This window comes from Loxodonta africana, chromosome 1, assembly GCF_030014295.1.
Source record: "Loxodonta africana isolate mLoxAfr1 chromosome 1, mLoxAfr1.hap2, whole genome shotgun sequence".
NCBI lineage: Eukaryota > Metazoa > Chordata > Mammalia > Proboscidea > Elephantidae > Loxodonta > Loxodonta africana.
The window spans coordinates 71,839,193-71,849,688 of NC_087342.1; the positions used below are offsets into that span (position 1 = coordinate 71,839,193).

The 10,496-nt window shown below is 37.3% G+C and overlaps 1 pseudogene; it reads right to left on the reverse strand.

Annotated features, from left to right (window-relative positions):
• Positions 1 to 8,916: 8,916 nt before the first annotated feature.
• On the reverse strand, positions 8,917 to 9,981 carry LOC111752366 (olfactory receptor 2M3-like; annotated as a pseudogene).
• Positions 9,982 to 10,496: the final 515 nt, after the last annotated feature.

A 10,496-nucleotide genomic window follows, 5' to 3' on the forward strand; every position in this document is an offset into this window, starting at 1 on the left:
ATTTTCCATGATTTTGTCCATTTTTTCCTTATTTTTGTCTGAATTTTCCTTCATCTGTTGGAGGACCCTGAATATTAGAGTTTTGAATTTCCTATCAGGCAGTTCCAGTGCCTTTTCTTCTAGCAGAAAGTTGTCTGGTGTTTTATTTTGGCTGCTTTCTAGAGCCATCTGCTCTGCTTTTTAAAATATGTTTTGATGTTGTCTGCTGTCTTGGGTACATTCAGAAAGTACTTTCTTCATTTATTGATTGTGGATTTGTTTCATTCTGCTTTTTTGTTTTGTTTGGTTATGTCTGGAGGGGGCAGCCTGGGTGTGTTTTGTTGCTTGTTCACCTGTGGGCATGATACTTCACACCACCTAGTCCAGTTGGGCAGGGCTGGTCACTCAGCTATGGTGTGGCAGGGCAGGTGTAGCTGGGGTGGAGAGGAGAATAGATAGTTGGCAGCATGAACCTGGATTGATGGGGCAGGCATGGGGGATAGCACAGGACAGAGTCTGGGAGGCCACATCAGTACCCCTCAGGGGCATGGCTCTCAGTACATGGTGCAGATGGGCAGGATGGAAAGGAGAGGATGTGATGTGTAGAGCTAGGTCAGTGGGTGAAAGAAGAGAAAGAAGAGAGAGAAACAAAAAGGTATTTAAAAAAAGGAAAAAAGGAAGAAAAAGAAAACAAAAAAAGTCAATAAAATGGCAATGCATTAGGATTCAGCAGGTGGGGGCAGGGCAGACCCGGTGAGGCCATGTGCTGGTGGCTGTCTAGCTGAGCACTAGGGCTTGAATCAGCGTGGGTGGCACACGGGGTTAGGTGGGCAGGAGAAAGGAAAGGAAAGAGGATAAAAAGAGAGAAGAAACTAGCAATCAAACAAATAAATAAATAAACAAAAAAACAACAAAAACAACGATGGACGTGGGAGAGCTGGCTCTTGGGGATGGGGCAGAATTGGGGTGGCGGTGAGCTGACGTCTCTCTTGCCAGGTGGCACAGTATGGCCTTTCAGGAAGGAGTGGAGGCAGTGCAGGGCTGAGGTGGGAGGGAGAAGGAAAAGTTGAAGGGGAAATAAAAATTAAAGTAAAAAATATGGCGTTGAGGGAGCTGACCTATGAAGGTGGCACAGACCTGGGAAGACTGTCAGGCAGTACAGCACAGCTAACCAGTAAGTTGGGAGCGGCGCATGGGGCTGGGCAGATGGGATAAAGGAAAGGAAGGAAAGAAAAGAGAGAGAGAAGAAACAATAACAAAAGAGACAAACAACAAATAATAAATGACCCTGAGGGAGCCAGTTGGTGATGACAGTGCAGCTACAGGGAGACCATGAGCACATGATGCAGCATGTGCCTCCAAGGGACAGGGGTGCACATGGCTGGGTGGGCAGAAGAAAGGAAAGGAGAGAGAGAGAGAGAGAAGAAACTGAGAAAAAGAAAAAAGAACAAAGCAAACAAACCAAAAAATCACAGCTCATCAAGAAGTGGAGGTGATTGCATGCTGGTCTACCTGGCTGGAAGAAATGAAAGAAGAGAGAGAAGCAACAAAAAAAAGCAAAAAAAAAAAAAAAAGGACCTGGAGGGGTGGGGGGGGAGGAGGGAGGGGTGGATCCCAGCAGTATTGAGCTAATGTAATGTCTCTTTGGCCTAGTATCCATGGCCTGTTGGAAAGTGGCGGAGGTGGCATAAACGGAAGAAGGTTAGGGGTTGGTGGGAAAGTGTGTATCCCTGGTTACTGGGTGCTCTGTCTCCTATTGGGAGCTCTATAAAGTTGCCTTCCCAAACTTCCTGTCTGCATTCTTTAGTGGCTGTAATCCAAGATGGCCAATCTGGCCGTGTTAGTTTGTAGGAGAACTCCACTCCATAGCTCTCCTTGTTCTCTGTTCTCTGTCAGTTTCTTATTCCATTTGGTGCTTGCTTGAGTTCTTCATTCCTTCATCTGGTACTTAGGTTCCAGGATTGACATTTGTATCTGCTTCTCTTAGTTTTTTGGGTGTTTGCTGTAGAAGGATAGCATGGTGGTTCTGTCTATAGCACCATGTTGGCCCCCCCTTTTTTTCTTTTTTTGATGGAAACGTTGTGTGCAGCTTACTGTAATATGATCAAGATAATCATGAGAAACATTGTCTATGTTTGGGATACTTCTTGTGTAAAAACGAAAACAGTGGTTAAAGAGCTCAAGTCATTTCCAGGTTTTCACAGAGAGTGAAACTCAAGCTCACACTTCTATCAGTTTATGGTTTCTGAGTTAAAAAAGAAATTAAAAAATGAATTCGAATGATCAATATTTTTTGAAAATTGGATTTTCCTCTTAACACTAAATACATGCTGTTAAAGTGTTTAAAATATAAGGGAGCTCTATGTGCAATGACTATATATACCAACTAGAACTCCCTCATTGTTTTGAACAATTTCAAGGTATCAACTGTTTGAAAATACAATAGGGTATTTACCCATTAGAGTAGGGCTAAATATTGTATTGTATTCCCACATGATTGATGTCTTGTGACTATTGGTTACAGTTTGAGTTGTTTCAATTTTTTTTAAGAAAAAGCTGCTATAAGTTATGAATATATCTTTAAGTACTTGTGCAGGGCAGTGTTTCATCCTGTTATAAGGTCACCATAAGTTGGTGTCAATTGGACGGCAACTAACACCAAGTGGTTAAAATGCCCATTTTCAGAACCATAATAACTTGAGGGATTTCATGAAAAATTAGCATTTTTATTAGAATAAAGTAGGCCAGTAGTTGACCAAAACACAATCCAGGTAAACTAGATCTATATCTTTTTGATAAAACAAATGTACAACCAAGTAAATGATAAAGAAATAGAAGATGCCCTCTGGGTGTTTAGTATCTAATCAAACAGTCAACAATTTTTCTTATAAAAGAATGAGTAAAGCAACTTGGAATGGAATATATTCTGATAGGAGAAATTGAAGTATACAAATATTCATCTCAACCAGAGGAAGGTAAAAATGGGAATGGCTTGAAAGAAAAATTGTGGGAAAACTAAGAGAAAGATATATTTACTAGTGTCCTTGGACAAATAATTTTACAACATAGACACAATTTTCTTACCACAATGCAGTTAAATACAAATTAAACAATAAAGATAAACATAAGTAATAAAGCTATGCATGTTTGTCATTTTTAAAATATAACACATGTGTTAAAAGGACATAAGAACTGTATAAAGAAACAGAACAAGTACATTTCAACGTTTGCGGGAGGTAACTATACTGATGCTAGGAATGGCCTTAAATGCATTCCACGAGAGAGAGAGAAAAAAAATGTTGCCAATAAGTTTGGAATTTTAGAAAAAAAGGATAATTTTCTAGAAAATAAAAATTATGAAATCAACTTCAGAAAAAATACAATCATGAATAAACTAATAAGGATTACAGAAATTGGATAATCAGAGGTATTCAAGTGTAACAGACTCCAAGCCCAAATGATTTTATAGGAGAATTATTAGAAATCTTTAGGGAACAGATATCCCCATTATAGCAAGCTGTTCCAGAGAATGGAAGACAAACCAACAAACAATAAACCAGAGACATTTACCCAATTCACTTATAATTTGGAATAATCTAGATAACAAAGCTAAGCAAATGTACTAGTAGAAATAAAAGTACAGAACGATCACATTATGTATAAATTTAAAAAAAACCTAAAAAATTCATTATCAAATTTACTATAGTAATATACATGTACATCCAATATCATAATTGGATAAGAATTATTTCATAAATGGAAGTATGGTTTAATATCAAAATACCTGTAAACATATTGGGCTACATTATCAGATTTGATGAGAAAAACAATCATCACAATAGTTGCAAAAAAAAAAAAAGTGTAACTAAATTTAACATTCCATAATGATAAAAACACTTGGAAAGTCAGGAATAAAAAAGAATTTCCTTAATCTGATATGTGGTATCTAGAAATATTGCAAATCTAAAAATTAATTGTTAAACATTTGAAATATCCCAATTAATACCAGAATTGAGCAATGATATCCACTATTACTACTATTCAACATTGTTCTGGAAATCCTTATCAATACAAAGTGACAAAAATTAAAACAAATTAAAAATCAAAATAATTCAAAAGGAAGAGATAAAATTGATATTTTCAGGTAATGTTATTGTCAACATAATAAATCTCCAGAAAATCTGTATTGCTGCTAGATAGGATCATAATATTATTAAAAAAAATTTTTTTTTTTGTAATATTATGCATAGAGTAAATAGCATTCTGGTACATCAGACAAATATGTCACAGATATAAAAGCCAATGCACTGAAAGAGAAATGCTTGTAGGCAATAAGCTTATAAAAGATGCTCAACCTCCCTAGTAAACAGTGAAAGAACAATCAGCTATACAGAGTTGGGCAAAAGAGTATTCACTGCAATTGTTACTGGTAATAACAGAACATATGTTGTTGTTATTAGGTGCTGTCGAGTCACTTCAGACTCATAGTGAGCCTAGGTGTATCAGAATGAAACGTTGCAGGGTCCAGGGCCATCTTCACAATCATTGCTATGTTTGAGCCCATTGTTACAGCCACTGTATCCATCTCATTGAGGGTCTTCCTCTTTTTCACTGACCTTCTACTTTTCTGTCTGTAGTAGAAAATGAATAAATTGATATTGTATTTATCCAATGGGGTATTATACAAGTAGTTAAAAGTTCAAATGAATTGAACTTAATTTATACCCACATACCCAAAGCCAAACCCATTGTCATCAGGTCGATTCCAACTCAAATCAATCCCAGAGGATAGACTAGAACTGCCCCATAGGGTTTCCAAGGAGCGGGTAATGGATTTGAAGTGCTGCCCTTTTGGTTAGCAGCCAAGCTCTTTAACCACTTTGCTACCAGGGCTCCATACTCCCATAGGTGAATTAAAAAAACAATGTGTGAAAGATCAAAGTTGGACAATTACATGTAAGATATAATATCTCATGTATCAAGTATAAAAGCCTTCCATGCTGTTTTTATGAATACATATATATTTAGCAAAATATAATACATTCTTGGGAATGATTAGAATGAATTCATGCCTCTGGTTATGGCCAGAAATAAAAGAAGTGAATGGTACAAATGTAGATAGTTATACAGAGGCCACAACTCTGTGTGTAATATATTTTTCCTTAAATAAGTTGTAATGTTAAGCTACAATAAACTTTTATATTGGCTATCTGGGTGTTTATTATATCACTCCTTTTGTGCCACACAACATTAAAATATTTCATAATAATAAAACCAATGTACTTTAAAAAAATAATGAATTAATGTCAGGAATAGAAATGTCCCTAAATGAAGTTTGATTAGAAGATTTAATCAGTAACTGAGGATTATATGGGATTACTCGGTGGCCTTTAAAAAATGAGAAATACCTTACTCTGACGCAATGAATATAATAGAGCCTAGTGTAAAATCCATTGACAGAATAAATCATCTCTCATAATCTAAATATGAGACTGATTAATAGAATATTTTCTTTGTAACGTATACCGGGTTCATCAAAAAAGAGTGTTTTTAATTCAAGATGTACACAAATTTGCAGTGATTTGATTTTAACCTCACACATTAGGCCAGTGGAAGAAAACATTTCTGTCACAAAAGTCCTTGCATATTTTCTACTAATTGTATTAATTAGCATGGAATGGTTATAACTTAACTTGTTTGCTACATCATTCTGATGGAAGTATATTTACCACTGTCAGCCTTATTTCTCTGTCAGATGTCACCAGGGGTAATGAAACTGCTTTGGCCTTTTGAGTTTGGTAATCATGGTAATTTCTACCTTTCATTAGTTGGCACTTAGCTACTAGTTTCCAAGCAACCACATTAAGTTTGAAAATTTTCCAGTTAGGTAGCTATTTAACTAGGCTGCCTGGGTCTTCAACTTTGCCGTGCTCATTAAAAGTTTTCAGTCCCTACGAGATGCCTCATTTAATGAGCCCCTGAACACTGTTTTTGTAAGTCACAGTCCCTCTCTACTGAACCTGGAACATAGAGACACAAATTTCCAGTGATCATCTGTCTGAGATGGTGATCATCCCAACTGATTGATGTCAGAGAGCTGACTAGAATCAAAGAACTCCGAATAAACTTTAGATTATATCTTGGCTTCCAAACATGTTGATAGCTAAAAGACTTATCACATATGGCACTAATTTCTTTATGAAAGATATATTTAGAGATGACACTACACATTACACCACCTCCTTCAGTAGACTTAGTTTATAAATTAAGACATAAATCTATAAGAAATGTCATATTGGACCAGAAAAAAGTGATCACTTTTTTTAATTGCTGTTGTTGTTAGGGTGGATTGGGGTTCTCTCCTGTCTTGAATATTTTTTGCGTTGAGATTCCTAAAAATTTCAAGATCTCTTGAATGAATCTGTACAACGATTATAAATCTTTGACCTTGATAAAATAATTTTATATATCTGGGCCTCAGTAACTACAACTGGTAAGTGGTGGGATACAGAAGTCTTTTTCAGCTTTATTATATTATACTACAATGTGGGATTTTCTACTTTAACATTAGAATTTTAAATTCTAAGGTTTCTGACATCCTATGGTTTTGTACATTTGTTTGATTTCAGTGGGAATGGTGGTATTTATCCCAACATTCTAGATAAGAAATGAACAGAGAGGGGCCTACCACCTCAGGTGAAAGTCCTTACAAATTAGAGAAAGAACTGTGAAATAATTCTGGTTTGTATAACTTAGAAATATGTAATAATGCTATACTTGGTTTCCATGATCTCTGTAAAGATTTGTCTTCTCAGTGGTGTTCATCATGTAGATCTAAAACCTTGACATTCCCTCTTCTGTTTACCTCCAGGCTTCACGTTTTAAGGTGCCCAATGAGGTACTGAGTATAAGGCTTTCTCACAAAACTCATGCTGCCATTCTATTGTAAATGGAGCTACCACGTTATTTACCTGTGATTTTTATTCTTAATACATTCATACTAGCTCGGTGTCCTATTTTAAATACATCCTTTTATAGGAACTCCATAGCTGGGAGCAAATTAGGGGAATATATGTAAGTTCTCCAATCTTTCTAGTGTTTATTCCATTTACCAGATACCTGGAAACCCTGGTGGTAGGGTGGTTAAGTGCTACGGCTGCCAACCAAAAGGTCAGCAGTTCAAATCTACCAGGTGCTCCTTGGAAATTCTATGGGGCAGTTCTACTCTGTCCTATAGGGTTGCTATGAGTCAGTATTGACTCAAAGGCAATGGGTTTAGGTTTTATTGTTTGTTTGTTTGTTTTTTAGTACCCTACTATGCTGTGTGCTGGGTGGGTACGCTGTTGTGTCAACTTTGACTCATGGTGACACCATGTGTGTCAGAGTAGAATAGTGCTTCATAGGGTTTTTTTTTTTTAAATTTTTATTAAGCTTCAAGTGAACATTTACTATTCCAATCAGTCTGTCACATGTAGGTTTACATACATCTTACTCCCTTCTCCCACTTGCTCTCCCCCTATTGAGTCAGCCCTTACAGTCTCTCGTTTCGTGCCAATTTTGCCATCTTCCCTCTCTCTCTATCTTCCCATCCCCCCTCCAGTCAAGAGTTGCCTACACACTCTCCAGTGTCCACCTGATTTAATTAGCTCACTCTTCATCAGCATCTCTCTCCCCCCCACTGACCAGTCCTTTTGATGCCTGATGATTTGTCTTCGGGGATGGTTCCTGTCCTGTGCCATCAGAAGTTCTGGGGAGCATTGTCTCTGGGATTCCTCTAGTCGCAATCATACCATTAGGTGTGGTCTTTTAGTGAGAATTTGGGGTCTGTATCCCATTGGTCTCTTGCTCCCTCAGGAGTTGGCTTCATAGGGTTTTCAATGACGGATTTACAGAAGTAGATTACCAGGTCTTGTTTCTGAGGCACCTCTGGATGAACTTGAATCACTAACCTTTCGATTAGTAGCCAGGCAGTTAACCATTTACACCACTAATAAATTTCATAGAAATTAGATCTTCTAGGGACACAAAAACGTTTCACTGCGTGCTCTCGCCCACACTGAGATGAAGCGTTTGTATTGAGTTTGAGTGTGTTCTCTTGAGAAGACTATGTTGTCTCTGGATGGGGGTTAGGGTGTTGTACCATGGCTATTAGAGACTAATAAGTATTCTTATTTAGTTACCACCTAAGACTCATCAGGGAAATATAAAAATGTAGATAGCTTTGCCATAATAAGATTATTACACCTTTGTGACATCAGCAGTTTAATTCATAGAAACTTCAATACTCATTTATTTTTGTAATTGAAAATATTTATTTCAATGCTCATTTGATTGGGATTATTTTGATATGAAGAATAAGAATATTCCCATCCTGATTCAATGCAAGAAAACCATAAAGCTTATCACTTCTAGGCAGGAAGCACAGCGCTTGGGTTTCACACACCGTTTTGGATTTTCATGATACTAAGAAAAAGAAATACAAACGCTGGGATGATGCAATTGCGCTATCCACCACAGCCCTGGGACTCAAGTGGTGCCACCATAATACAACTTGCAAATACACAAATGCTCACTACATCAAGGAAGTCAAAACACTTAGCAAACAAATCTTTCCTCTGCCAAAGTAAGTAGCATTCGTTTATAGAACAAGCTTTTTGATGAATGAGAAAATATCTGTGCCTCTATGGTTTGTCTCTCTATTTTGAATGATGTAATAACAAAATACATTACACAAGTGTGGTATTTAACTCAGTGCATAGGACACAGTACCAACAGTTTAATAAGACTCAGGGTTTTCATAGTAAAGAAAGCATCTTATGCAGTTTTATTTATTAATAACTTATGTAAATCAAAGTATATCTGCTTATTAACTATTTTTTATTTTTCAAATACCTTAATTGATTTAGGAAACCCTGGTGGCATAGTGGTTAAATGCTACAGCTGCTAACCAAAGGCTTGGCAGTTCGAATCTGCCAGGCGCTCCTTGGAAACTCTATGGGGCAGTTCTACTCTGTCCTATAGGGTCGCTATGAGTCGGAATCCACTCGGCTGCAGTGAGTTTGGTTTTGGTTTGGTTAGTACCTTCGTGAATGCTCTAGCCACGCCTTTGTTGCGAAGTCTGTAGATCAGGAGGTTGAACGTAGGGGTGAGAATGGTGTAGAACGCTGACATCATCTTTCTTGAGTTGGGGACCCATTAGAAGTGGGCAGCATATATATATGAACATTGCTGGTCCATAATACATCCCGACAACAATAAGGTGTGAAGTACAAATTTTGGAAGTTTTGTGCCAGTCCTCCTGAGAGCTCATTGGAATGACAGCCATAGTTACAAAAGAGTAGGAGACAATGACGAGTAATAAAAGGAAGAGAAACATTAATACACAACAGATAAAAACAAATGTTTCAAAAGTCAAAGTATCAGTGTACAAGAGACTTAGAAGTGCAGACACATCACAGCATCACAGAAGAACTGGGTATTTCTCGGGAGCCACAATATAAGAAGGATAAAATAGATGATACATCAACAATTCCATCAAGGGAGGCAAGGATCCAGGAAGAGGCAGCCATAAGTTCACAAATTTTCTGGCTCATGAGATTGGGGTATTGAAGAGAATAGCAAATGGCAACATAGAGGTCATAGGCCGTGACAGCCATAAGAAGCATTTGGCACCCGAAAGGGACATATAGAAGAATATCTGGGCTTCACAGTCTGCTACTGAAATAGAATTCCAGCCAGACAAGTACCGTTGTTGTAGACCATTTTGGGTACAGTGGTGCAGATCAGCATGAGGTCCATGAGGGAGGGTCGGCTGAGGAGGAAGTACATGGGGGTGTGGAGCTAGGTATTCAGGTAGATGAGGAGAACCATGGTAGTGTTCCTCAAGAGGGCCGCTGCGAAGATGCCCAAAACCAGAAAGAAGAGGAAGATATGAGTGGCTATGTGATGGAAGATTCCCAGTAGGATGAAGTCAGGGCTAAACGTCCGATTCCTCCATTCCATGATGAGTATTTTATCAAGAACCATAAAACATTAAAAATTTAACATTTGGTGAGTTATTTATTTGTTATGTACTCTAGCATGGTACTCTTGTAAGCCAGCGTACATGATACAGCCAGAACTGTGTAAAAGAATGAGCAAAGACTTTACAGGCCATTAGCATTAATCATGCTCAATCTGTATTCTACAAACTTGCATATCCTCTGACAAGTGATTTCTGTGTGCTTCATTTTACTTGCTTTATAAAACAGGATAAACTTTTTAATTGATTTATTGTGATTATTAAATGAAATATCAAAAGTAAATCACAGCCTCTGGGACAGAGCATCTGAATCCTCCAGGAACATATAACCCAGTATTAGATATGATTATATTTATAAATGTGTTATGTATCAGTATGGAACATATTCTATAACAGAGCAATAAAGCATTTTGAATGTCACTGCCTGCATAGTAAAGTAAAATAGCTATAACTAATAATTTGTTATTTCCAAAAGATATTGACTACGGATTTATTT